A 312-nucleotide genomic window follows, 5' to 3' on the forward strand; every position below is an offset into this window, starting at 1 on the left:
ACTGATTTTTAGTATTTACATGCTAGTTTTAAAAAAAAAATACTTGCATTGTAATATCTTCCTTTTTATTTATATGTATAGAGTAGATAAATTAATAAATTCATTATTACTTACTTGATCCTGATTGATGAATGTTTGAGAACAATCATTATGATTGCAATGATCCAAGGCATGATGATCATGAACTTGTTTATATCTCCAACTTGAAATCTGAGAAATTTGATCCTCAGAAGTACCCTTAGCATTAGATTCCATGTTCATGTACTAATCAAAGGGACAATGCAAGAACAAAGCAACAAGAACAATAGGAAA

At 28.5% G+C, this 312-nt stretch overlaps 1 protein-coding gene across 1 annotated transcript in view; it reads left to right on the forward strand.

The window, feature by feature from the left end:
* The window catches only part of LOC107645375 (SKP1-like protein 11), a 7,512-nt gene that overhangs the window by 4,715 nt on the left and 2,485 nt on the right, over positions 1–312 (forward strand). The window lies entirely within an intron of this gene.

Source organism: Arachis ipaensis, chromosome B01 (assembly GCF_000816755.2).
Source record: "Arachis ipaensis cultivar K30076 chromosome B01, Araip1.1, whole genome shotgun sequence".
Taxonomy (NCBI): Eukaryota; Viridiplantae; Streptophyta; class Magnoliopsida; order Fabales; family Fabaceae; genus Arachis; species Arachis ipaensis.